Raw genomic sequence first — 26,302 nt, 5'->3', positions numbered from 1 at the left:
AATGCTAGGTTCCCTCACCTTGGAGGGTTTCAGGCCTTCCAGATGAGATGATCACCTATCAGATACATTGTTGTAGGGGTTCCTTTCATGTATGGGTTGGACTAGCTGGTTACCTGAGGTTCCCTCCCTGCTCTCAAATTACATTAAAAATCTAACCACATCAATACAGGATGGGGCAGACGTGGTCTAGCAGTGCTTCATGGGAAAAGACCCAGTAGAATGTATGCTTGTCGAAGGCACAGGTGGTTTTCTTTTTGTCTTTACATAGGCACTAGCACGTAGTGAGCGCTTAATAAATATCTGTTGAATTTTTTTAATCTACGGCTTTTAGTTGACGAAACATTCAATGTTGAGACAATAGTGTGACAGACCTGTCCAGAAAGCTGATGTCCAAACTTAGAGGTCATTGACAGATGCCCAGAACAATGCTGCTAACAGCCCTACTCTACTCTCCGCTGACCACAGGAGTGTGTATACCATACTGTATGGTATCCTATAATGGGGAGCCATTGATAGCTTTTGAGCAGAGCAGTGACATGCAGACCATATTGATTTACATATCTTTATATATGTGATATAATTTATGCCTCTATGTAGACACAGATGTCTATAAAATCAGACATGCACATATGTGATAGTTCTATTTTTTCATCTTTTGTTATTCTAAAGTATTAATTATTCCATGCTTTTTAAATTGAAATTCATTTTCTTCCAGGCCAAAACTATACTTGAAATAATACAAGTCACACATAAAAACCATTCCAAATATCTGAGTTGGTTTCATACTCAGAGGGATAATTCAGGAATAGTTCATGCTTAATTAATAAAAAAAAAACCCTAACTGAAACCCTAGAGAACAGACTCAAACAAGTGACTTCAGGAAGGTCAAGTAGAGTGTATTTTGCTTTTCATTTCATTTCCTCCCTCCATGTCTTCCCACAGGTCCCATCCCCCTTCCCCCTTGTATGGAATGCATTTGGTACCTTGGCCTCACAGAATTCCTAGCTGCTTCTTTTGTTTTTTCCTATCAGAAAGTTTTGTTTATTATATTTTTTAAAAACTAAAACAGAATAGTAAAAAAAAATAGTTTTAGAAATCATTCGCCTCAGAAAACTGTGTCACACTTTCCAACAAATATCCATGACCCTTATGAAATGAGTGGGCATAATCTTAGACTATTATAAGAATGTAGCCAATAAGTAGAGAACATGGCAGCCAGAGTTCCTTGTTTCTCCAGTCCTGGGAGGCCTCATATAGTCCTCTTTGTAACCCAAACCTTTTTTGCAAGGACTAGTTTTCCTGAGTCTAAAGTGGGCTTTCTTCTTTTCTGCTGGAGGCCACACTCCTTGAAGCTGTTCCTAGCGTCAAGTGATTGTCTTCTTGTATCAGCGTCTACCTGGAGAGCATCTCCCTTAATTTTTCTTCAGGTTCTTTTGCACTGTCTTTCTGACTCTTGGAAAGGGTGTCTCTCTTCTTGGATGCTGTGGTTGGTGGTAAACAGGAAGAGGGATGAAATAGCAACCCCTTCCTTCCTCAACGAGTGACTGCTTTTTAGGGGCCAGGTTCTTCTTTTACTGTTGGCTCCTACCAGATCTGCCTTAGGAATGATTGTCAAACTTATCTTTTGCAATCACATCGTGTCAGTCAGTAAATGGTATGGACCTTTCCATTTAAGCAGAAAAAGAAGGGGTTGCAGTTGTTCAGGGGATCATTGAGTGTGAATACCTTGTTAACAGAGGAATACTGCTTCATCTCTGATTTATACATGGGGAACAAAAAATCTTTCTATACACTAATAATAGATTAGAAACTGAAATTCTGTAGTGGTTCTGCTCCAGACCTTTTCTGAATCATATTATAATGAAAAAAAGATAGGAGTAGGAAGTCAAAGACGTTTGTTTGTTCATTTTTTGTACAAAGGTTCCATTTTTGTTTTCCAACAGTCATCTTGAGGATGCCAGTCTTCTATGGAGGGTGCCTTTTGGCTAAAAACATAGGTTCAGGAAATGAGAACATTAAATTATGGTAGAATCCATTATCTGATGAGTGTAGTTGGTTTTTTTTTAAATTCCTACTTGTCTCTGATGGAACTCATTTTCTGTTTTAGCCCATACACTCAGCTCAATGAGATTTTCTGCAGTTGACCCCATCAACGTATAGTCTCTCTCTACTTGGAAGAGCTCCATGCTCATAGAGGCAGCTAGATTTTGTTATTTGTTTGGAAATCTCCCCATCTGGGCATGGAAAACAGTCAAAGCAATACATGGGCTCCCCCTCCTGTGGGGTTTTCCCGAATCCAGGGCCACAGCTCCCACTGCACACAGCAAGGGGAGTCTGACTCAAACAAGCCCCACACTATGGCCTCTAAACAGTGGTGACATCTTGACCAAGTAGAGCACTGGGGATAAACTGTCCCACTTTCACCAGAACTTCAGTCTCATTTTCGAATAACAAATAGTTAGTTCATGATGTCATACTGAGCCAGAGAATTTCTGGTGTCATCCAAAAACACCTGGTCACCAGCACTGCTGTTAAACTGTATGTTCTTCAAAAAGGATTGAAGCTGCCACATCTGGTGCTGGCTTTTCCTTTTGTCTTCCTTTCTTCCGGCAAAGGAAAAAAATCCCCTTTGTGGCTTATTTAGTTTCACTTTAGATGAATTTGAATTTTACTTCCCTTGCACATTAAAAAATCAAAGGTAGCTTTCTCTCTGAATCAGCCCTTTGTAGGCTACCGCTCTGGGGCCCAATGGTAAAAACTGGGCCTTTTACTTCAAGGAAGCACTCAGAGAGAAAACCCTTTCCCTGATTCCCTCTGCATAACTAACTCCTGGGACAGTCTCACCCTGCTTTTTCAGTTCCCTTACTTAACAAGCTAATGTTAGAAAAACCTCACACAAACAGACAAAGAGGCAAGTGGAACAGAGCCTTAGTGACCCAGAAAACTAAAAGTTGAGATTAAAAGCTACTTTCTTTCCTTGCTTTAATACCTCACTTAATTTACTCACTTTACCTGACTGCAAGAATCCTTTTGAGACACTTCTGCCTGAAAATGCTAAGAATAGGCCCTCTTGGGCAGTCTTACACACTCTACCTTTACTTAAAGAGTTCCTTTCACACACACACAGCTTAATTTATATGTAACCCCAAAAGCCTGAAAGGAACGATTGTAGCTTTCCAGACTCTCTCACTGAGTATTGGCCCAGATTTCACTATTTGAAACCCTAGTCCTTCAAGAAATTCAGAACATGTTGCTAATGCTTTTGGGGCTCACCAGCATTTGCTTTCCTAAGCTGAATACCCATAACACCCCCAATTTCCCAGGTGGCCCTTTACTGTGTACATAGGTTTTCTTTTTCTCATCCCCATATTGCTTACTTCAAAGGATCTTTTTCAAGTAGAGACATCTTCCTGATGATTGCCTCCCTGTGAGAGTAAAAATTTGAAAAAAGCTGCAGTACAAACACTAAAAACAGACATATAGACACATATATGCTTACCCAGATAAAATTTACTTACTGATAAAAGGGAGGGTCAGATCACGGCCAGAGTCCTAACAGAGAATTCTCCTTGTGGAGAAACTCTCCACATGGGCCCAGTTGAGGGGAGCTCCTTGTTAAGAATCTAGAGTGAAGATGTGGTTGGTTTCCTGGGGCACGTTGTGGTCAAAGTTAACAACAGCCTGGATGAAGCGATTTCACCTGCAAGATCACTGGGTGCTGAGGCTGGAGACTAGCACTCTGAGGCCCAGCCCCTCAGCGATCCCCTGCAGGGATGTTCAAAAATGAGTACGGAGGGGCGGGAGGGAGCAGGAATTTGTTGAAATCTTAAGGGCCCAGGGCTAAAATCCTGGAGCAAAATGGAAGATCTTTGGCAGTCCATCTGTAATTTGGAAGGAGTTTGATAAAGAAGTTAAAAGTTCTGTCTTTGTCCTTGAAGATTCATACCAAATTTCAGTTAAGAAGGAGAATAAACAAATTCTTGGTCTGAACCAGTGGGTTTCTTGTACTTCAGATTTATGTGCCCCTGGGTCAGGACTTCTCTACTGAATAACTAATAACCGATTCAGGGAACCTTAAAGGAAGATTGTATTTATCAACAATCCATATAAGGAGCTTTCTGCAACCCCTCTCCATGCAAAAATTCCACTTTTTATGATCAACTGCAAAATTTGGTGCAATCTGTGTGTTGACTTGGTAAGCCTTTAGCAGTGACATTTTCAAGGGAACTATATTCCAGTCTTTGGATGGAATCATTGTCTCTGCCAAGTGAAATGCAAACTCTGAACAATCTTCACTCTCAAGTCCACGTCTCCAGATACTGCTGACAGAGATGATATATACCGTGCTCCCTTTACAACAGAGGGGCCTATAGATATCATTCCTCGAAGCTGCCAATTAACTATAGATGTACCTCAAGTGACCCAGCTGCTAAATATGACTTAGCTACCCCCAACAGAAATGAAATTTGGAGGTCAACCCTTAACACAACAGAACCAGATCAATTTATTAACAGAGGATCAGACCTAATGTGCGAAACAGTAAGAATCAAGGTGTCTCTCACATTGCATTTGGATCCGAGGTACCTGGACCACCTCCACCTTCTGGAAGAAGACATAGCATAAGAACATTTGGAGAGACTGTAAAATCCAGAAGTAGCAGCCTGCTGTAGAAAAATGTACTAACAGGTCAGAAATGTCAAGCCAACAGTTATATGAGTCAGAAGAGCAAGGAGACAAAGAAAATATTCATCTGGAAAAGCAAATTACACCAGTTAATGCTGATCTCCATATTATGCATCCATATCCGCCTCAAGAACCATCCATAGATAAGAATAATAGTAGATGAAGATTACATCTAAAAAGCACCTGTGGAGACGGAACAGAGATGCCCAGGAGGAACTCCTGAGGAACCAGCCCTGATGAAGACAGGACACCAGCCAAGCTCACCACTGTGTCTTATCAAATAACTAACAGCGAAGTGACATTAAATGTCACTAGTCATCAGTGACCATCTCCTCATCAAACAGATGAGTGGGTATTTCCTGAAAATGCAGAGGTCATTTTCCTTTGGACCCTAGCAAACAATCCATAAGCCTGGAAGATGATTTCTGCGATAATTCACACTAGTTGCCAGAAAACATCAAAGAAAATGAAAATAGCAGTCAAGAAGATGAAACCTAGAGTGTTCCAAATGAGATTTTTACATTTTCCTCAAGGTCGGGGTCCTTGCCTCACAGAAGGTGTCAGTGTGTGCAGAAGGGGGCTCCTTTTTGATGGATCTAAAGGAGGATGACGGTTGGAAGAGGAGAGGAACCCTATTGGAAGATGATTTTTGTGGATGCGACAGCAGCAAATTACCAGCCAAGCCACAAGAGTGAATCTGAGCTGCAGAGGCTGAGAAGGCCACAGATTGAAGAACTGGAAGGTGTCAGGGCCTCTCATGGTCTGAGTGTGTCTCAGGTTTACAGTTGTAATGTCAGCTTCAGTAGCAAGAACGTCGACCAGGAAGAAAGGAATCCTCCTTCTCCTTCTAACCCTCGGGATTGGTTAAATGTGTTCAGTCCCCCTACTGTCCCCCCTAGCCAGCAGCCTACAGAGCACCTGAATTCCTCAGGAAGTTAGAATGTTCAGGGTGAAGATGACCTAAGTGCTGGAGAGGATGAGGAAGTGTTGCCTCCGTTGTATGATCATGTCTAAACTGCTGCTTTGATCCCCAGACCAGGAAATACTATGAACTAGCTTAACCTGTTATCTGGGACCCAGCATGTGGCCTCCTCCAGCTGGAGGGTATCTCACACTTTAGTACTTTGTCAAGTATTCCCCAAAATGTGTGTGCGTGCATTGTGTGGTCACACTTTAAATCGGCATAGTTTGGCAGAGAATCAAACATATTTGTAAGTACCACCGAATGTTCAGAAAGAGCTACATCATGTTTACAGATTTATATTCATTTAAAACCTTGTGAAGAACTAATATAATGACAGAATCTTAGGATGTTGGGGGCTTTTTCTTATTTGCTTTGTATCAAATAGATGATTTTGTTGATTTGTTGATAGATGATTTCCTATTATAATTCTTAAGTAATCCAATTAAGAGTTATTAATTCATAATGTTTTGTTGTGTTAATTTATAAATGACAGCTTGATATCCAGGAACTGTATTCTTTTCTTACCTGTTAAAATCTGTTTGGACACCTTCTATTTTATTATATATTTGTGTTATCAGAAAGAAAATAAAGTATGATAGTCAAAGGAAAAAAAAGAATCTAGAGTGAAAAGGCTCTGATCCCTTTGTGTTTTGCTATAACTTTTATGATTAAAAAGTTTTGAGAGACCGTTTTGAGAGACAGTTTCTGGGTAATTTAAACATTATATTAATAAAGCCAGCAAGTTATTAATAGAAGGATGTCATTGTGCCATCTGTCTCAGACCAAAGACCCCTAGCTTCTTTCAAAGCACAGCACAATTCAGGTGCTACCTCCTGCATGTAGCCTTTCTTGACTCTCTTGTTATTAGCACAGTCTTGTTTTGAAATTACTTTGTATTGTTTTGTATATGTTGTATTTACTTAATTGACTTAATTTACTAATGTAGATCCCACTCCCCCCAAAAATAGCCTACTAAAGGGTTTCATTTGGTATGGTTTCATTTTTGTCTTGCATCCCCTGCACCTTTGTATGCCTGGCACTTTATAGGAACTTAATCAATGTATGCTGAATTAAATCAAATCCATGTTATTTAAAATGTCTGTGAATTCACTTTCATTATCCACAGACACATTCTCAGCCTCTGAGGCAGGATAAAATAATACACAACGGTAGTTGTTTAGCAAGTGACCTCACTCTGAGCAGTACAATCCAGGGCGTGGAAGCAGAGATGTTCCCAAGAAAATCTTCAATAAGAATAAAGGTTATTGTACAGATTACGATGACGAAGGTATTAAAATGAAACTCAGACACCGTCTTCTGAGCCACTTCTTAGTGACCTCTCTCTCAGACTCACATTTATCTACTTTATATATACATATATGTATTTATTAACTTTTTTATTTATATTGTATATTTTTAATGAAATAATATTTGTAAATAGTGCCTAGCACAGTGCCTGACACATAGTAAGTGCCATATAAATTGCTTATTCCTTCCTCCTCTCCTCCTTTATACATACTTGTTGAGGTCACCCCCAATGTAAGCTCACAGTGTTTCATTCTTGGTACTTGTATTTCCTGTGCCTAGCACATAATAGGTATTAATAAACACGTTGACTGGTTAAAGGGGAAATTTATTTTCTAATGTGGGAAGACAAAAGGTAAAAAGAGAGGGAGAGCAAAAGCAAGGTGGAGTCAGTAGGTTAGGGTACTTCATCCACCCAAAGATAATACAAAGGGAGATGACCTTAAACAGCAACTGGCTAAGACTGAAATGAAAAGAGGAGAATTTGATAATGTGGACAATGCCAGACTGCCATTTGCACTTGTACGGGTTTATGGATTTATTTACTCAGCAGATTTTTTAAAAGGATTTGCTGACATCAGTCCAGGATGGTTTGAAGTACAGGTCTTTGGGAGACCAAGGAATGGAGTCAGTGACCTCTCAGGTCTCTTTTTAACCCTAAGAAACGAAAAACGATGACATTGCCTTCTAGCTGTTTTCAGGAAGGCACAAGATAGAGGCCACAGAGCAGAAAGAGAAGTGGCAGAGTCAGAGAAACTGAGTTTTCAAATGCCATCCTGACAGCTCCACAGCTTACCCACAGCCTAACTCTGTGGTCTGGGGAAGGCCACAGTCTTCTTGGGCCTCACTTTAATCATCTGTAGAATGAGGAGATTGAGTTGATGGCCTCTGAGGTACCTTCCAGCTCAAGACTTAGAATATTATGAGCCTATAAATAAAAACCTTATAAATTCCTGCTTCAACTCCAGCTTACCAACCTGCCTGGCCTTCCCAAAGCAAGCTTAGGTGCCATCTTCAACACAAAACCTGTACTGACCACCCCACCTGACCAATACACACAAATCTTCCTTTGCATCTTCCTTTGCATCTACTTGAGTAAAAGGCTGTGTCTCCTTAGTAAATCTGTTTTTTGAGGGCAGAGACTGATTCCTTTTTTTTTTTTAAATAGCTTTCTATCTCCAGTGTTTTGTGTGTGTGATTTCATTGGTATGTAAGTGAGGAAACTCCCTCTTTCAAAGCCCTTTGGCACCTGCTTTGCAGTTTATAATAGTCTTAAGAAACTTGCCTGGGGCACTGAGACCATGAATGCCAGAAGGAGGTTATATAGACTGATATTTGTCAAAGATGGAACAAGAAAACAGGTTTTCCTGGACCCTGAGGCTGGCTGTCTCTCTATTCACAAGGCCAAGCTGCCTCTCACATACATACCTTGGAGATCACAGGGTTTCAATGATTATTGAGCTGAGTGTTATATTTAATTCATTTGAAGAATTCAGTTTGGTTCTTAGCAGAAATCTAGAAGTTTGGTGTCAGGTGCTGAATGAATGTAACTGGGAGGGAACATTTGGTGACTACCTTCCAAATTGCTGACTGTGATCCTGGCAACCAGGAAAGGTGCTATGCTCTGTGCGCCTGCCGTTTGTGACACAGCGTTTCCTATAGTGGGCATGCTTGCTGGGCAGGTGTACCTCCTTCTTGGGGACTGGCTTCCCATACTTCTAAATCATTGCTTTCAGGAAAACTTGGGAGCTTGCAAAAGGCCATATCTCAAAAAAGTTACAGCTTCAAATAAATGTGCCATTTTATAAAATTACAACGACTGTAACAGGAAAAAAATGTTCTTTCATGTGAGTGACATTTATATCACTGCCATTTAGAGGGGCTTGGAAACTCTCACATATCAAGGCTGAAGAATGGTTTTGAAAGCTAGAAGTATTCTATGAATGATAAATGAGATATACCTCTAAGATACTCTTGGGGGAGTGGGTCCCCCTTCCTCCTACAGCCATATATATATCTATATCTTATATATTTATATATAATATATAAATCCCCTATAAAATGGAAACTATTATTATGAAAATGTAATTACTCAGCCATGGAAGTGTATTAAATATATATACAGTATATTTTTACTTGCAAACAGGCTTGAGTCATATGCTTTTCTCAGAAGACAGCTCCCAATTTGTAACCCAGGGAAAATTCTATTTCTAATGTCAATGTCATTTCTGACCTGGATTAATAGAAAAATAAAACTACTTCTACTTATATTAAAAATCTACCTCATTTCTCTGGGGAGGGGAAAGTCAATCACGTATCGTAGCAAATCAATTTAAATTAAGATCAAAGATAAACTCTCCACTGGCTGCACCAGATCTTAGTCAAAATGTTCTGTTCTTGGTTGAGGTTACAGTTCAGTCCTGCCCTGGGCTCTAAGACCCAGTTCCCTAAATCCTTATGGGGAATCACTGCTTGCCCTCGCGAATGGGATCATAGGATCAGAGACCTAGATAAACACGGCGGTAATCAAGTCTAACCTCCCCCGGCCCAACAGGTTATAGATGAGTGAACTGAGTGAGGTCCACAAAAGTAATTTGTCCAAGGTTACACAGCAAATCCATGCCCCACCTCCTCTCCAGTTCTCCAACTCCGAAATCCTGTTGTTTCTCATGGACAATGTCAGACTCGAAATATTTGCCCCTATCTGAGAATGTGCCGCACCTGGAAACGGTTAACTGCCTTCCCCAAACCATCTCCACCCAGGGTGTAAGGAGCTAGTGCGCGCTGTGTGAACTATGTGATTTGCTTGGCTGCGCACTGTTTCCAGTAGAGGTGCACAGATTCCCTGGTCAGCAACTTTGCAAACCCTTTCCTCGAAGTGCATGGAAACGGGAACTTGGAGGACTCAGAAGAAGAGGAAAATTAGTAAAAGGAGGCAAGACTGGACTGAGGGTGAGGGTGAGGGACGCAGGGAGAAGCGGCAGCCCAGAGACAGCTACAGTTAACATCCTTACCTGCGAAAAGCCCGGCTTCCAAGTTTGTAACTTTGTTGCAGCAACTTCCGCCGCCGCCGCCGCTGCTGTTTGCAGCTGGCTAGGCCAGACCTAGGAGGGGAGGGACTGGAGCTTCTGCTGATCAGTGCCAGAGCCCCGCTGCCCTCCTGCTTCTTATGGAGAGAGGGAGGGCCGGACTGCCTTTCGCAATTGACCCACGGGTGAGAAGTGATGAAGAAAGAATTTCCGGGAAGGCTTTCAGTGGGAAATCCCAGGCAGCTTGCTGGACCTGTCCTAGCTAGGACGCGACAGGCGGCCCAGTGCTTCTGCAGCCGCTGGACTTGGGGGCTGCCACCGGGATTTTCTCCGGAGCCTTGGGGAATCTGTATGTTCTAGGCTGTCAGTCAGTCAATAAGCATTAATGGAAGCTTTCTGTGTGCTAGGCACTGTGCTAAGCCCTGGAGATGCAAAGAAAAGCAAAAACGAAACAAGGTCCCAGCCCTTTAGGCTCATACGTTATGAAAGGGGAGATGATATGCAGACAACCATGTACTCACAAGACCTTAGAAGTTTGCTGTGTAAATGGGAGGAATCCCAGAGGGAAAGTACGAATCTTCAGGAGTACTGAGGGACTTTTAAAGAGGGCTCCGCTACATCAGTACCTTTTTCCTTCACGAATTTTCCAAAGGCTTGAGGCAATCGGGAAAAGTCTGGTTTTTGGTACAGTGTTGGGCTCCTGAATGCCCTTCTGTTCCAGATCACTCTCTGCTCCTTTGGGTTTTTGTGACACTCTGGGTTTTGCTACCTGTCGAAGGTTCCTTTCAGACTTAGATTTCCCAGAGCTCAGTCCTGGGTCCTCTTCTCTTTTCCCTACACTCTCAGTAATGTTCAAAGTCGTTCTCTTATCTCTGTGTAGATGACTTTCAAATATCCAAAGGTCATATCTTTCCCGGACTCAAGTCTGGCATCACCAGTGGCCTGCTGGAAATCTTTACCTGGGTCATCTTTACCTGGGGTTACCTCATAGTCACCTCAGACTCAGACTTCCCACTATCCTCCAAAACCCATCACCTTCCCAAACTTGCCTGTTTCTGTAGAAGACACTACCATCCTTCTAGTCATCCGAGTCTACAAACTTGGGGTCATCAGTGGTTCTTCACTTACTCATCTTCACTCATTTCCATCCACTCAGTTATCAGCTGTCCAGTCTAAGATCCTGTTACTACAGGTCTCTTGCAATCCTGCTCTTTTTTGGACACACATCACCACCAAAGTCCCACCTTTAATCACTTCACCTGGATGATAATTGGGGATCTTGTGGTGCAGTGGATAGAGTGCTGGGCCTCGAGTCAAGAAAACTCACCTTCTTGAATTCAGCTCTAGCCTCAGACACTTCCTAGCTGTGTGACCCTGGGCAAATCATTTAACCCTGTCTGCCTCAGTTTCCTCCTCTGTAAAATGAGCCGATGAAGGAATGGCAAATCACTCTAGTATCTTTGCCAAGAAAACCCCAAACAGGATCATGAAGAATCAGAACTAAAAAGTGACTGAACAACTGGATGATAATAACAGAAGCCTCCTGACGGATACCCTGGCTTCCTGTCTCACCCCACTTTAATCTGGCCTCCACGAAACTGGAAGAGATTATCACTGAAACACAGATTTCCTTGTTCAAGAAAATTCCATGGTTTCCTCTTGCTACTAGGATAAAATACAACCTCCTACATTTGATATTTAAAACCCTTCACAGTCTGGCCCCAGCTTCTCTATCCAGGCTGATTTCGTATTACTCCCCCTCATACATTCTATTTTTCATCTATACTGACCTACCAGCTATTCTCTATCCATTGCCTTACTATCTACTGTGTATACTCTCCCCCTTCACCTCTGCTTTTTGAGATTCCTAGCTCCCTAAAGGGCTCAGCTCAGGTGCCATATGAAGCCTGCCCTGATACCCTCCCTCTCCAATTACAAGTGCCCCTCCCTAGGACTTTGTAATTATTTGTCTGTGAACATGCTGTCTCTTCTGATATAAATGGAAACTCCTTGAAGGCAGGAACTTTCTTGTTTTTATCTTTATATCCTGGGGTACTCTGGGAGGACTACCACTTCTGGTGGGAGGGATTGTGGAGCCCTTTTCAGAGCTGCCCATCTACCTATCACCTGCGGCTCCAAGAAGCCACAGCACCCTCATCAGCCACATCCTGGTAAAACCTTGGCAGATGGGCAGAACCAGGCTGAGGGTAACCAACAGGCCTCAGACCTGTAGGTGAGTTAGGTGAGTGTCTACCCTGAGCGTGTGAAGACATTCCCAGGTGAATTGGGAAGATGAGTACAGTCTATTCCAAGGGCCATGAAGGCAGCTGAAGCAGGGGCTGTGGGGCACTTAGAGATTGGTCAGACATTGAACATGACAAAGTCATCCACCTGGTCCAGGTCAATGCTAGTCATTTTGATTTTTTTCCTGCCATTAGACTTGGATGACTTTGGAAGAAAGAGTGAAGTTGATGATTTTGTGAAACTCTGCCTCACTTAAATCCAATTCACATGCAAGTCAAGGATGCAGAATAAGACATCCATTTTCAGAAGTGGCTAATGTAGGGATGGATTTTAATTGATTACATGTGTATGTATATTATATATATATGCAAATACACAATACATATATGTGTGTATATACATATACATACATATGCATGTGCATATGCACATATATGCATATATATATACATATATGCATGTGCATATATATACATATATGCATGTGTGTGTGTGTGTGTGTGTGTTGTTTGTTTGTTACAAGGCTTTTGATTTTCTCATTTTTCCAGTTGGGAGCACAGTCAGAGAGGTGAGCTCTATAGAGATGCCAAAAAGAGAACAGGAGGAAACATAGAGAAGCAGGACAGCTTTCAAAGTGGTATGTTACATCACTTTGTGATAGAAAGTGAATGGGTTATATTCTTAAAAGCAAAAACAAGCTGTACATAATAGAAACTTCATGTCCCCTTTTTACACTTTTTTTTACTCGTTTTATTGGGTGTTTTGTTGAGTTCAGAATAAAAAAACAAAATAAAGTAAGTTCATTAAGAAGAGTCATACATGGTATATATAATACTACATAAAAATAGAAAACATACTTATATACCTATATGTGCGTATAAAAAGATAGATAGCTAGAGAGATACACATATAATTTCAGAGGAAGGAACTAAAGTGTCGTTTGTTTGTAGCAGGCTCACTAATTCCTCAAAGTGTGAGCACTGTACTTGAGGCATAGAAAGGGAAGATCAAATTATTGGACTTGGAAGAAAGACTGAACTTTGTTCTTACTAAGCCCTGAGGGCATTTCCCTTACTTGTAGGTGAAGAGTTTATCTGGTTCGGACCTTTGATCTCAGCAGAGACCAGCATCCTGTCCTCCAGAGAACAGGGGAAAGTCAAGTGTTCTCTCTCACATACTTATTGCCTTAAAAGCGAGGGCAATACGTGCATGCTTCCAGTAACCCTGTAGATGGAGGATGTCACTAGGGAGCCTGTTTGGCAGAGACACCAGATAGAATGTTATTAGAGTAGCTCAGAACCCCGGTTTTTAACTTCTCACGGTGAGATTGAGGTTCATAGATTTAGAGAAAAAAGGGGCCTCTAGGACCATCTTGTCTAATCCACTCATCTGTGAGATGAGGAAATTGAGGCTCGGTTAGGTTGAGCGACTTGCCGAAAGTCCCACAGAAAGTGGGCTTTGCGGGTGAAAGGATTTGGACTCAAGTGGTCCGACCCCAGAGCTATTACTCTTTCCACTGTACTGTAAGTTTCTACAGCTGAAGTTTCTGGGTTAGCAAATACTAACTCAAAAGAAGATTTGGAATTTTAATTTTGTTTTGGCTAATTCTGATTTTGCTCCACTTTCTGTATTTCCCTTGCTTGCTCTGCCCAGAAATATGCTGAAGATAAAAAACATTTCCTCCCTCCCATCAGATCTGAAAGTCGTAATGTGAAGAAGTCTGTGGGGAAGGACTTCTTCCATTCAGCTTCTGGAATTAAGCAGTTCCTGGGATCGCTGCCAGCATAGATCAGGAAACAAACCCAAACAGCATTCTGCCTCCTACCTGTACCCAAAAGGAGCCTTGTAAGGGAAATCCGCCAGACGCTGGAAATAATGGAGCCTGTCCGATGTTGATGGCCATTACCCACAAGGTGGTGGTGGTGGTAGGGACTTTAAAAATAGGAATTGTCCCCAAACTGCCTCCACAGCTCACTGGAAATTCAGACAAGGCTAAAAGGAAGAGTTGGTGCATGAAACAAACATATAAGTCACTGCTAATGGTCTAAAGTGGGAGGGGCAGGGAACAGAGGGCTCTATTTGTAGAAATGATGTAGAAATTTAACATTTCTTGAAATGGTGAAAGACTCATTGGTGAGCTTACTATTGTGCTTCGTGTTTTGGGGAAAAACTAACTATTCAGGTTAACTCCTTCTTAGTAACTTTATATAAGTAGTTTTTAACCTAGGCTCCACAGACCTCCCCTCTCCCAAGAGGTGAGTGGGTAGATTTCTTTATCCATGAACTTGGATAAGAAAAAAAATGACATCTTTATTTTCACTAACCTTTAACTGAAATGTAGCATTTCCTTCATTTCTGAATGTAGGCAGCAAACATTATTCTGAGAAGGGGTCCATAGACTTTACCAGATTGCCAAAGGAAGTTCATGACATAAAATGAGGATAAGAACCCCTGCCTTACAGTTTTGCATGGGAGCTTGTTCAGAAGAGGCAAATGCCTCTGGATAAACTTAACCCTCTCTGTACCCCATCCTCTTTCTCATTCAGGTTACTTTTTCTTTTTAAACTTTCTCAATTTATTCATTCTCAGCTGTCATCCCCTGCATCTGTGAATCCACTCACCTGTGTACCCAGAGTAGGCTTCCCTGTTTTAATTAAAAAAAAGAAAAAAGACTCCATTGTAAACATCGTTTATTAAGCCTGAATCTCCTTTCTGGGTTCCTTTGAGAGGCCAAAAAGAATGAAAATGTGCTAAATTCCTTTATTTGGGAGAGTGGGAGACCTGTTCATTAAATAATTCAAGATTAGGGAGATGGTAACATCCATTACGTTATGCCAAAGAAATTATGGATCCTTGAATGAATCAATCAAGCCATACTTATGAAAGGCTTACTATATGCTAATTATTATGCTAGGTGCTGGAGATATATAAATGATAAAGTCCCTGCTGTCACGAAGATGATATTCTTTTTTTTTTACTTTTAAAATTTTCTTTATTATTCTTTATTATTATTTCTGTTGCAGCATGGCTAATATAGAAATATTCTGTGTGACTGCAAAGGTATAATCTCCCTCAAATTATTTGCCTTGTCAAGAAGTGGGGAGTAAAGAGAAAGAATTTGAACTCAAAATTTTTTTAAAAAGCAGATGTTAAAAATTGTTTTACATATAATTGAGAAAAAAATAAAATTTTAAAAAAGTCATCTTTCACTAAATCTCAATTTCCCACCCTGTAAAATTATATTCATTTTGCTGAGTAGGCTGTTCTAGGTTGCAATCCTACTTACTTTGAAGAATATAGTATTCTAAGTCCTATATCCCTTTAGTATGTGATATCTTGTGTGATCCTAACCTAAGAGGCCTGGATTGGGGCTATAAGATTCCTGGAAGTTTTCATTTTGGTGTCTTTTCCAGGAGGTGACAATTTTACCCTCTGGTTCTAAAATATCTGGATAGTTTTCCTTTATAATTTCATGAAATATGATGTCTAGTTTCTTTTCTTGATGTGGCTTTCAGGTGGTTCAGGAATTCCTGAATGATCTCTCCTAAGTCTATTTTCTTTTTTTTTTCTTTTTTCTTCCTTTCAGTGAAGGCAATTGGGGTTAAGGGACTTGCCCAAAGTCACACAACTAGTTAGTGTTTATGTGTATGAGGCCGGATTTGAACTCAGGTCCTCCTTACTTCAGGACCAGTGCTCTATCCACTGTGCCACCTAGCTGCCCCATCAGTCTATTTTCTATGTCATTTTTTTTCCTATGAGACATTTTACATTTCCTTCTATATTTTCAGTTATCTGAAATTGTTTTATTGTTTCTTGATGTCTCATGGAGTCATTAACTTCTAAATGACCAGTTCAGATTTTTAAGGAGTTATTTCCTTCTGTGAGGTTTTGTGCATCTTTTGCCATTTGGGCAATTCTGATTTTTTTAAACGAGTTATTTTGTTTAGCATTTTTTGTGCCTCTTTTACAAAGTAGTTAATTTACATTTTATAATTTTCTTGTATTACTCTCATTTATTAAAAGCATTGTTTTGATTTGTCTTTAGCTTTTCCAGGAATTCTTTTTATTTATTTATTTATCTATCTTTTAGGCAATTGGGGTTAAGTGACTTGCCCAGGGTCACTTGGTCAGGTTCTTTTTTGGTTTATCCATTTTTCTGGCCTATTTTCAGTTTGCTTTTTATATTAGAGTTGGGTTCTGCCCACCACTGGGGGTGGAGTGGGGGTGTGTGGATAACTGACTTGGTCTTCAGATTTGTATGTTCTGCTTTCTGAGCTGGGGGCCTTTAAGTTTTTGGTGCTTCCAAGATGCTGTAATGCATGGAAGGGTTGGGTCACTGCCCTCTTGGTCTTTGCTCTGGTTTGTACCCAATGGAGGTCCTGCTCTCTTGCTACTACAAATTCTCCTCTCCACCTTCAAAATGCCAATCAGGACTGACTTCTGGGAGATGAAGTTGCCAAATAGCACTAGTCCTGGACCCAGTGCTAGCACAGGAGACTCCTGGAATCTTTCTGATCAAGTGTTCAGTCGCTTTAACTTCCCAGAGTGCTAGGCTGCTCCCCATAGCTTATATGCTGTGGATTGCACTCCTGGCCAGCTGACATCCCAGTGTCTGGAGACCTCTTTTTCTATCTAAGTTGTCCTGGTCTGCAAAAATGACTCACTATGATTTATTCTTTTTAAAAAATTATTATTTTTAGGCAGTAGGGGTTAAATGACTTGTCCAGGGTCACACAGCTAGTAAGTGTCAAGTGTTTGGTCTGATACCGGATTTGAACTCAGGTCCTCCTGACTCAGGGGCCAGTGCTTTATCTACTGTACCACCTAGCTGCCTCTATCCATGTTTGATTATTTTCTCATAGAAGAATCCTCATAGCTTTTGCTCAGAGAATAGTTTCTTATTTTTAGATATAGTTCTAGTGAGTTTCACTATGCAGTTTTTTAATTTAAAAAAATTTCCCAATTACATGTAAAAACAATTTTAACATTCATTTTTTTTGAGTTCTGAATTTTCTCTTTCCTTTTTCCCCTCCCCCCTCCCTAAGACAGCAAGCAATTCGATATAGGTTATACATGTGTAGCCATGCAGAACATTTCCATATTAGTCATGTTGTGATAGAAAACACAGACCAAAAAAACCCCACAAAAATAAAGTGAAAAGTAGTATGCTTTGATCTACATACAGACTCTATCAGTTTTTTCTATGGCGGTGAAGAACATTTTTCATCATACGTCCTTTGGAATTGTCTTGGATCCTTGTATTGCTGAGAATAGTTAAGTCATTCACAGTTGATCATCATATAATATTGCTGTTACTAGGTACAGTGTTCTGGTTCTGCTCACTTCACTTTGCATCAGTTCATATATGCCTTCTCAGGTTTTTTTTTTTTTTGCTTTTTGGTGAGGCAATCAGGGTTAAGTGGCTTGCCCAAGGTCACACAGCTAGTAAGTGTTAAGTGTCTGAGGCTGGATTTGAACTCAGGTCCTTCTGATTGCAAGGCTAGAGCTCTATTCACTGCGCCATCTAGCTACCCCCCTCAGGTTTTTTTTTTCTGAAAGCATCTTGTTCATCATTTCTTATAGCACAATATCAGTGCATCACAATCATATACCACAACTTGTTCAGCCATTCCTCAATTGATGGGTATTCCCTCAATTTCCAGTTCTTTGCCACCACAAAAGAGCTGCTGTAAATATTTTTGTACATGTAGGTGCTTTTCCACTTAAAAATCTCTTTGGTATATATACCTAATAGTGGCATTGCTGGGTTAAAGGGTATGCACCATTTTATAGCCCTTTGGGTATAGTTCCAAATTGCTCTCCAGAATGGTTGGATCAGTTCACGAATCCACTAACAGTGCTTTAGTGTCCCAGTTTTCCCACATCCCCTCCAACATTTGTCATTTTCCTTTTCTGTCGTAGTAGCCAATCTAATAGGTGTGGGGTGGTAGGTCAGAGTTATTTTAATTTGTATTTCTCTAATAATAGAGATTTAGGGCATTTTAGTATGAATATAGATAGCTTTGATTTCTTCATCTGAAAATTACCTGTTCATATCCTTTGATCTTTTATCAATAGAGGGATGACTTGTATTCTTGTAAATTTGACTCAGTTCCCTATATATTTGAAAAATAAGGCCTTCATCAGAGAATCTTGCATAAAATGCTCCCCCCTACTGCAGTTTTCTGCTTTCCTTCTAACCTTGGCTGTATTGGTTTTGTTTATGCAAAACCTTTTTAATTTAATGTAATGAAATTTTTCCATTTTACGTCCCATAATATTCTCTATCTCTTGTTTGATCATATATTCTTCTTTCAACCAGAGATCTGAAAGGTAAACTATTCTGTGCTCCCCTAATTTGCTTATGTATCACCTTTTATGTCTAAATCATGTGCCCATTTTGAGCTTATCTTGTTATAGGGTGTGAAATACTGATTTATACCTAGTTTTTGCCGCACTGCTTTCTAGTTTTAGGAGTAATTTTTGTCAAATAGTGAGTTTTTGCTTTATGTCTAAATCAAGTACCCATTTTGACCTTATCTTTGTATATGGTATGAAATATTGTCTAGACCTAGTTTCTGCCAAACTGTTTTTCAGTTTTCCTAGCAATTTTTGTCAAATACTGAGTTTTTGTCTCCAAAGCTGGGATCTTTGCATTTATCAAACCCTATATTAATGTGGTCATTAGCTACTAGGTATTGTGTACCAAATCTATTCCATTGATCAATTGCTGTATCTCTTAGCCAATATCAGATTATTTTAAGGATTACTACTTTATAATACAATTTGAGATCTAGTACAGGTAGGTCACCTTCCTTCACATTTTTTTCACTAATTCCCTTGTTCTTTTGGTTTTCCAGATGAATTTTGTTATTTTTTTTAGTTCCATCAAATGATTTTTGGTAGTTTGGCGTGGCACTGATTAAGTAAATTAATTTAGGTAGAATTGTCATTTTTATTATGTTGGCCTGGCCTACTCATGACCAATTCATATTTTTCCAATTGTTCAGATTTGACTTTATTAGTATGAAAAGTGTTTTGTGATTGTGTTCATGTAGTTCCTCAATTTGTCTTGGCAGGTAGACACCCAAGTATTTTATATTATCTACAGTTATTTTAAATGGGATTTCTCTTTCTATCTCGTGCTGCTGGAGTTCGTTGGTAATATATAGAAATGCTGATAATTTGTGTGGGTTTATTTATATCTTGCCACTTTGCTGACGTTATTTCAACAAAATTTTTAGTAGAGTCTCTGGGATTCTCCAAGTATACCATTGTATCATCTGTGAAGAGTGATAGTTTTGTTTCTTCATATGGCCTATTCTGATTTCTTTGATTTTTTTTCTTCTCTCATTGTTATAGCTAGCATTTCTATTACAATATTGAATAATAAGGTGATAATGGGCATCCTCGCTTCACCCCTGATCTCATTGGGAAGGCCTCTAGCTTATCCCTGTTACAGATAATACTTGCTGATGGTTTTAGATAAATACTACTTAGCAATTTAAGGAGAGTTTCATTTATTCATATGCTTTCTAGTGTTTTTAATAGGAACGTGTGTTATGTTTTGTCAAAAGCTTTTTCTGCATCTATTGAGAATAATCATAGATTTTTGTTGCTTTTGTTATTGATGTAATATACAATATGTAGTTTCTCAACAAACAGAAAAGATGCAGCAAATTTGGAAGAACAAATGTGGGAAGGCTTCTAGAAACAGGAGTGCTCCCAGCCATAACACGTACCTGGTGATCCAAGCCAATTCGTGTTAAGTACAAGGCACTCTCCTAGGCACTGGGGATACAAAGACCAAATGAGAAATGCAGAGGCAGTGTGGCCCGGTGGAAAGTCTGCTGACTGTGGAGTCAGAAGCCCTGCTTGTGTTGTCTACCACCCGTGTGCTCCCGAGCAAGTTGTTTAACATCTCTGGGCCTCAGTTTTCTCATCTGTAAAATGACAGTGTTAGATTGGATGGATTGGAAGGTCCCTTCTCACTCTAATCTATGATTCTATAATAGGTGAAAAGGAAACGTCGTAATCCCTGCACTCAAGTACCTTACATCCTGCTGTGATAGGGGAAGTGGGAGAGGGGGCAATACTACATAGTGACGTGATCATTGAATAATAGATTTAGAGCTGAAAGGGATTTTAGATGACATCTAGTCCAATTCATTTTACAGGTAGGGAAACCCAAAAAGGTTAAGGTCATACAGCTACTAAGTGTCAGATAATTTGAACAGGGGAATGAGGAGGAAAGCATTAACAACTGAAGGTATTAAGTAAGATTAAAAAAACCTATAAAAACTAGTCACAGGACTTATAAAATATAGGAATCTATAGCCATATAGTGTGAAGTCAGACAGGAAATTTCCGTAGCTCCTCAGAATACCGCCGTACTAACAGAGTGCAAAAAGCAGTGTTCCTGATAATGAGCCTGACTCTTAATTGAAGTTTATTTAGTACTTTGATATTTACAAAGTGTTTTCCTCACAACAACCCTTTGAGATAGACTGTGCAAATATGAAGTTCCTTCAGGAGCCAGAGTGTCTCGTTTTTGTCCTGGTAAACCTTGGGCCTAGCATAGGGCCTGGCACATAGTAGGGCCTTCGTGCTTGTTGTCTGGTTGATTATTGTGCCATTTTTCAGATAATAAAACAGGCTCAGAGAATGATCACATAGCTGGTAAGCATTTGAGATTCAAACTCTGGTCTCCTGATGCCAAGTGTTTTCTTCAGCATACTTCAGAATACTGATTCGCATTGAGAAAAGCAAGGAGTCACCCAGGAAGAATGTTATATTCAGGATCCTCTGTTTGAGAAGATACTTTATTTTGAAAGAGAAGTAGGCTCTATTTATCTGGAACACACCAGGCCTGATGATGCCGGATAAATGAGGCATTACTGTATTTGTTCCCTCAGACAGACCCTTTTTTCCTGACAGGAGGGAGAAGAATATGAGAATAACCAAGTACCGCCCTATACAACAAGTCAGGGAAAAGTCAAGGAGTAACCTCACGTGGATACTCTGTGGAAGATTCATGACAAAATCAGGATTAGGGGCATGGAGGGATTACTGTTGTTGTCAAAGGAGGAAATCCCTATAGTGATAAAAATCTCCATTCTTTGAAAGGTCACAGTTCAAGGAATTCTTGGGCATTTTAAGATAAGGAGGTGGTGTTTTCTAAAAGGAGGAACCACTATTGTGTAAGTGTAGATTGCAGCTCCAAACAGGTTTGTACATCTCTGTTTATCATCTTTTTGTCAAACTTGAGGGAGATCATGCGTGTGAGGCCCTTTGCAAAGCTTCTAAGTTTTAAAGAAAGACCTTTTGTTGTTAGAGTTCTCCCCGGAATGTGTTATTCAGTGTCAAATCCTACAGTGAGAAGGGATTTCAGGAGTTATTTGCTCCAACACTAATTTGTAGTATGAATCTGTCCTACAATATCGCTGATAAATGGTCCTCTAGGAAATTTTCTTTCTAAAGAAACTTATGCAAGAAATCTATAAGAGGCAATGGGTCTTACTGGAAAGAGTTCCTGCCATGGAGGTAGGATGTCCTGGGGTTCATGTCTCACATCTGATATGGTATTTGATTATGGTCAAGGTCACTCGGCCTCATTCATTCTTGATTTGTTGATTGGTAAAATGGGGATAAAAATCTTCTAGTCTTGCCTTATAGGGTTGCTTTGAGGCTTAAATGAGGTAAGTAAATTTCTTTGCAAACTTTAAAACTATATATAATTTTCAACTATTATGAACAGTATTGAGTAAGTATGTCTGTCTGTCTCTCTCTCTTCCTTTGACCCTTTTGTTTTCATCAGTGTGAGGATGAACTCCTGGCATGAAAATTCCCCCCACCAATGGCAATTTGGAAGAGGCAGCTAGGTGACTCAGGGCCTGAAATTAGGAAGACCTGAATTCAAATCCAGCCTCAGACACTTACTAGCTGTGTGACCCCAGACAAGTCACTTAACCTCTGTTTTAATGCACTGGAGAAGGAAATAGCAAACCACTTTCACTGTCTTTGCCAAGAAAAACCTCATGGACAGCATGGTCCATGGGGTCAGGAAGAGTTGGATATGATTGAACCACTGATTGACAGCAAGGGCAAATTGTAATTTAAAGTCTTTATAATAGTTTTCTGGGTTGCTGATTGTTTAAGTGACTTCTTCATGGACACAGAGTTAGCACGTGTAAGCGGCAGTCTTCCTGACTCTGAGTTTGGCTTTCCACTATGGCATACTATCTCTGATATCATACATAGCATAAGGAAATCTGCTAACAAACCTTTATTGTGAGTCTGTTGTCTGTCTGGTACAGTACCATGCTCTATGTGGGATACTAACAGTAGGATCCCTGGGGGATACCAATAATAATCCTATTGTTCCTGTCCTCAAGTAGCTCATAAACTCTTTTGAGATCACACAAAAGATATAGAGCTAGACAGGATAGTATTGGTTCACTAATTATCAATTAGTATGTAAATCTAAATACTGTCAGATAAGATTAAATAAATTGGATGCACTGGCGGGTTAACAAAAAATTCACTCTGTGTGCTTGTGTTTGCAAATTTCTTTCCATTTTTCCTAACTCATGATAATGACTTCCATTTTATAGAATATTTATAGTTAAATACATGGAAACAGGAAATTATACATTCACTCTGTGCTCTGCTAACACAGGAAATCTTAATATACAGGTACAGCAGCGTGACCCAAACAGCTCCTGATAGAATAGCTGTCAAGTGAAGCCAGAAGCTGTACCTGTGTCTTGAGAATACGTATCACAAGGAAGGCACTCACATGATGGTTGGAAGAAGCGATACAAGCACATTCTCAAGGTATCTCTGAAGAACTTTGGAATCAATTGTGTGACATGGGAGACACTGGCAAATGACCGCCCAGCATGGCATGCCCACATCAAAGAAGGCTCTGTGCTCTATGAGCGAAGCAGGACTGAAGTAGCTCAAAAGAAATGTGAAATGTGCAAATTTAGAGACATCTCCACTCCAGATGTTCACATGGACTATTGGTGCCTTGTAGAACATTCCAAGCTTGTATTGGTCTGATCAGCCACAGTCTGACACACTATACCTTGACTCCAACATAGTGATGTTATTTTGGTCCTTACCACCACAACCACCACCACTGGTTAGCTAGGTATGTGAGTCACTTTAATTCCAACTTGGAGTTAACATTTATAACCACATAGGGTTGTGATCTGATAACAGATGGGTGGAATAGAGGGAAAGAATGATTCCTGATTCAGAATACTGTGTCCATGGAGCAAAAAGATGAGTTGCTAGGAACAAGTTGTGAGATGGTGGATTAGGTGGTACTGAGAAGGAACACAAGCATTCAAAAGGTCACGAATCAGGCAGTTTATTCCTCGCAGGCATGCAAATTTGTAGCTCCCTCACCCCACAGTCCCATGGGCACATGATGATGATGGTGGCTTGGACGTACAGTGGATCCCTGCCCTTATATCTGAATGTTGTTGCTGGGAAGATTCAGAGGGACCGAGTTTGAGGGGAACCTTAGGAGCAGTCAATCAGCAAGTGGTCTGGACTGTGAACCCTCCCCCCATCCCCCTTATCAACAACGAGGTCACTGTGATTAGTCAAGTTTACTTATCTTTAACTACCTAAGCTGATAGTTTGCTAACCCTGCATTTATAACCCTAAATGTAGCTGACCAAGGCAATTGTTGGGCACATAGATGCTTCTTGGTATATGGGGGAAGTGGTCATCATGCAGTCAAACATGGAGTCACTTCTGTCAGCTGGGGCCTTGCAAGAAAGCCAAGCCTCACACAGGCCTTAGAACTCTTCCTAACATTAAGGACATTCTCTAGAAAGCTTCTAGGGCAGGGTTTCTTAAAGTGGATTCCTTAAACTTAAAAAAAATTTTTTTCAATAATTATTTTTTGACATAATTGATTTCCTTTGATTTCCAATGTATTTAATTTGATGCATTAAGAAGAAATGGCCAAAAAGAGTCCATACGCTTCACTAGACTCCCAAAGCATCCATGACATACAAAGCTCTAGGGAAAAGGTGAGATTTCCCTTGAAATTTACTTATTTATTCCTGGCTTTCCCCTCCTACCTGGATCTGCTTTCTCCACAGGCTTTCTAGAGACAGGATGGAATCTTAACTGGGCCACAGTGGTAGAGGGACTCATTGTTCATTGGGTTAATGCCCCACAGTAACTAGCCAGGTGGTCAGCTAACGCTAGTTAGGGTTAGAATTCTTTGTGATAGGGACACATCCATTAGAAAGTATAAGCCGAGGATAAGAGTCACAAAGTCATTTGATGTTTGAGACAGACAGGATTCGTTTTTAGTGCCATTATAGACATAACACACTTTCTTCCAAGAACCTAGTATGAAAGCAATATCGTAATTTTCAGCCCTGTTCCACATCCTTGTTTTCTTTTAATTATATTCTGTTTTATTTACATTTGTTTATTTTGTCTTTTTTTGATACCACATTAAGAAAGCCTTATTAGATTTACTGCTGAAAGGTGCTAGAGGTTATGATCTAATTCATCATTTATAGCTTGAATTTTGATTTTGCAATTATGAGAAATTTTATTCTGCTTTGCTCACATGCAGATTTACTCTGTGATTCATCAGGAAGTGCAATGCCCCTAGAATGGTATCTCTTGAAGGCACGGAAATCTTTTATAGAAAAAAGGAGTAATGTTGAGCACAGCTACATATAGAAAGGGCTAAGGTGTTTATGGGGCAACTAGGTGGCACAAGAGATAGAGTGCCAGACCTGGACTCAACTTTGAGAGTTCAAATCTGGCCTCAGACACTCACTAGCTGTGTGAACTTGGCCAAGTCACTTAATCCTGTTTGCCTCAGTTTCCTCATCTGTAAAATGAGCTGGAGAGGGAAATGGCTAACCACTGCAGGATCTTTGCCAAGAAAACCCCAAGTGGAGTCAGGAAGAGTCAGACACAAGTGAACCACAATAACAGCAAAAGTTCTTATAGAAAGTTTCCAGTTGCATTGAGTACCATATTTGTTGTTCATTTTCAGTCATGTCCTACTCTTTGTGACCCTATTGGGGGTTTTCTTGGCAAAGATACTGGAGTGGTTTGCCTTTTCCTTCTCCAGCTCATTTTACAGATAAGTAAACTGAGGCAAACAGGGTTAACTGACTTGCCCAGGGTCACACAGCTTGTGTCTGCTGCTGCTGCTGCTGTTTGTCCTTCATTCTTGAAGAAGGTAGACCATGCTATCCTCAGGAAGGTGATAGCATGACAGGCAAGTGAATGGTTTTAAGTGAGGGAGGGCTGTGCAGTCACCAGCTTCACTCTCTTCTCTGGATCCATCTGGGTCCAGTGGCAAGATATAGATCAGGATGACTGGAGATGGCCCAAGATGCAGCCCTGGCCTTTTCAAGCTAATGTCTTTTACAGGTCTCAGTTTGACTTTATTAAGCCTTAAGTGTGAGACCAGATTTGAACTCAAGAAGAAAAGTCTTCCTTCCTGCAGGCCTGGCACTCTCAATAACCTCATAAAATTTTTTCTAAAACCATTTCAGGTTTTAGGGTTCTAACACACCAATATCCTTCTGCCTCACCCCTTTCAAGTACCACAACTCTACGTGATATATGTATAAATGGATTATTAGAAATGCTGTGCACAGAGGACAGATGTGTTAAAATTATGAGTTCATTGGGAAGACTTCCTAGGGAAAAGGAGTTTCAAATGGAGTTTTACTGTAAAAGAAGGAAAAAAAATATTACTTAGCAAATGCATGAGAAACAGGTGTTACTTTTATAGTCACTTGCTCTTTAATGTAAATGAAATACCATTAACATTTGTATGAGGAATATTTCATCCTGCTTTAGTTTCAGGTCTTTAAGTTACAGATTGTCTTTGTGCACACGTACGTATGCATCATTTCCAGAATCACTAAGTCACCAAATTTCAGAGTTGGAAGGTCATTAGTAGTCATTTAATCTAACTGTGCCCTAATGACGCGTTCATTCAGCCTCTGCTTGAAAACGAGCAGGTTTTCCTTGAAAACAAGCAGTTTCCAGGAGTTGAAACCCACTTCTTCCCAGG

At 40.2% G+C, this 26,302-nt stretch overlaps 2 protein-coding genes and 1 pseudogene across 6 annotated transcripts in view; 2 read left to right on the top strand and 1 right to left on the bottom strand.

The window, feature by feature from the left end:
* STEAP4 (STEAP4 metalloreductase) overlaps positions 1-10,373 on the bottom strand; it is a 36,383-nt gene extending 26,010 nt beyond the window's left edge. The window contains exon 1 of one of the 2 annotated variants that reach the window (XM_020987460.2): positions 9,967-10,373. The gene's annotated coding sequence lies outside the window, so the exon portion shown is untranslated. Of the gene's footprint in view, positions 1-3,518; positions 3,615-9,966 lie in introns of those variants that run through there. The other variant, XM_078151825.1, reaches the window with a different exon arrangement.
* LOC144456601 (uncharacterized) overlaps positions 1-26,302 on the top strand; it is a 162,543-nt gene that overhangs the window by 73,032 nt on the left and 63,209 nt on the right. The window contains exon 2 of one of the 4 annotated variants that reach the window (XR_013485606.1): positions 22,921-24,678. The exons of the other annotated variants lie outside the window; for them this stretch is intronic. The gene's annotated coding sequence lies outside the window, so the exon portion shown is untranslated. Of the gene's footprint in view, positions 1-22,920; positions 24,679-26,302 lie in introns of those variants that run through there. 4 annotated transcript variants of the gene reach the window in all.
* On the top strand, positions 3,764-6,010 carry LOC110209178 (protein CFAP20DC-like; annotated as a pseudogene).

The sequence above is a fragment of the Phascolarctos cinereus genome, unplaced genomic scaffold (assembly GCF_003287225.1).
Source record: "Phascolarctos cinereus isolate Bilbo 61053 unplaced genomic scaffold, phaCin_HiC Scaffold_1;HRSCAF=81, whole genome shotgun sequence".
Classification (NCBI taxonomy): domain Eukaryota; kingdom Metazoa; phylum Chordata; class Mammalia; order Diprotodontia; family Phascolarctidae; genus Phascolarctos; species Phascolarctos cinereus.
The sequence above is the reverse complement of the archived record's forward strand: the minus strand, read 5'-3'. Positions and strand labels throughout refer to the sequence as shown.